Source organism: Sinocyclocheilus grahami, unplaced genomic scaffold (genome assembly GCF_001515645.1).
Source record: "Sinocyclocheilus grahami isolate Dianchi unplaced genomic scaffold, SAMN03320097.WGS_v1.1 scaffold332.1, whole genome shotgun sequence".
NCBI lineage: Eukaryota > Metazoa > Chordata > Actinopteri > Cypriniformes > Cyprinidae > Sinocyclocheilus > Sinocyclocheilus grahami.
This window is the reverse complement of record NW_015505511.1, coordinates 178,085-179,978: the sequence shown is the minus strand read 5'-3', so window position 1 is coordinate 179,978 and position 1,894 is coordinate 178,085.

Sequence of the window (1,894 nt, the reverse complement as noted above, 5' to 3'; positions counted from 1 at the left end):
GGTCTGTTAGAGGCGAAGCTTTTCCACTGGGAAGGAACAGAGGTCCAGATGAACTTGTGGCCATTCTTTGTAAACATCCACTCTGATTCTAGCTGTGAGTTAAAATGCAATACTTACAATAAACACCAAGATTGTCAAAAAAAAGATCAGGAAATGCTTTGTGTTTCTCTTCATTTTCTGCTTTATTGACTTAAATCTTAGTACTAGTCGTTTTAGTACTGACACACATGCACACAATTATTTTCCCCACACAAAATATGAACTACTTTAAGAAAATACAAGAGCCATTTTGTCTAGTGGCATGTGCCTCTGCAGTTTGGGATGTGATATCAGAATACAAACAAATCACTTTTCAATTGGCGCCATCTAGAGGCCAACTTAGTACATTAGCATTTTCTGTTGAGCACCCATAAAACTGATGGCGCATGTTTTTATTGTAATGAAATATTTTTTATTATTGATGTTGTTAAAATTTGAAATTTCTAATACAATGTTGATACGATCTCAAAACAAACGCTGTTCAGAATTTTTTTTATTATTATTAGTCCTCTGCTGCCCTCTGCCCTCATGTTTACGAGGTACGGCCTGAAAACACGGTTAAACCTTTGAGGCTCTTCTGAGCACCCACTAGCACCCTATGGTCTCCAAAGTGTAGGCCCAATGCAAATTGGTTTACCTAGTTAATTATCAAAATTGTTCTAGGTTGAACAGTCTTGTTTTGGTGTTCTGTTTTAATGTAGAACTAATAAATATCTTCTTAGAACGTCTATTTCATGTATAATACGGGTTGGTACCGTTTTGACGAATGTCTGTTTGTCAGATTATAAAAGTGTGCCTTTGGCTCCTAAGCGCCAGACTCGCACCCAGTCCAAGCGTGCGCTGGTGCCTCACCCCATATGCATGATGTTTTAATTATAATGAAATATATTTTATGATTGTTGATGTTGTTAAAATATAAAATATTTCATACAATGTTGATACGATCTCAAAACAATGTATTACTGAATTCATCTATGTAGAATACGCATGAAAAATTGTCATAGAAAACTTTCTGCTTTTCACACACAATATATCAAACCGAAGACAAATATTATAACAATAAAAAGTTTATAAAGTCTGTAAATTAAAATAAATTTGTGTGCAAAAGGGTTCAATTTAATGAAAGCAAACAAGCACATATGAAATACATCAAATTTTGAGGCTTATTCTACAAAGATGAATTCAGTTGGCTGGTGTGTAACCTGATGCCATTACTTGATGTTTTACATTTATTATTATTCTATTATTAGTAGAAGTAGTAGTCATTTGAGACACACATCTCTGAAGAGTCAGCCCTCATGCTTTCTGCCGGCTGTGCTTTCATTGCCACACATGACCCGGCTTTAGCTGACAGGCTGCATGATGCTGCTGAAACCAGTACCAGCTTGATGCAACATCAGGCCAAAATCTGCTGTGAGTCATGTTTTTTATTTACCAATTCTTTATAATCATAACAATCATTGCTTGTAAATTGGACTACAAATGATATGCTGTATGTTTGCAAATAACGAAATAAAATTGGTTGATTAGAGTCATTTTCTCCTGAATCAGACACTTGTTGTGGCGCTGTTTATTGGGTGAGGGTGGATAAAATAGCACATTTTGGTTATTGAGATTAAATATGACTTTAAAAAAACGATGGCTTTAAAAACACAATAAAAGCATGCTTGACTTAACAACGTTGGTGTTGGGCATTAAGTGTTGAAAAAAGTGTGTACAGTGTGGTCAGGGCAAACTTGACAGATCTAGTAACTGATCTGGGATCAAATGTGAGCATAAACTGTCATCTTGATGAAAATTATGTTAATTTGATTTTACTGAAAACAGCAGATCCTCCAACAGTCATTCTACGATC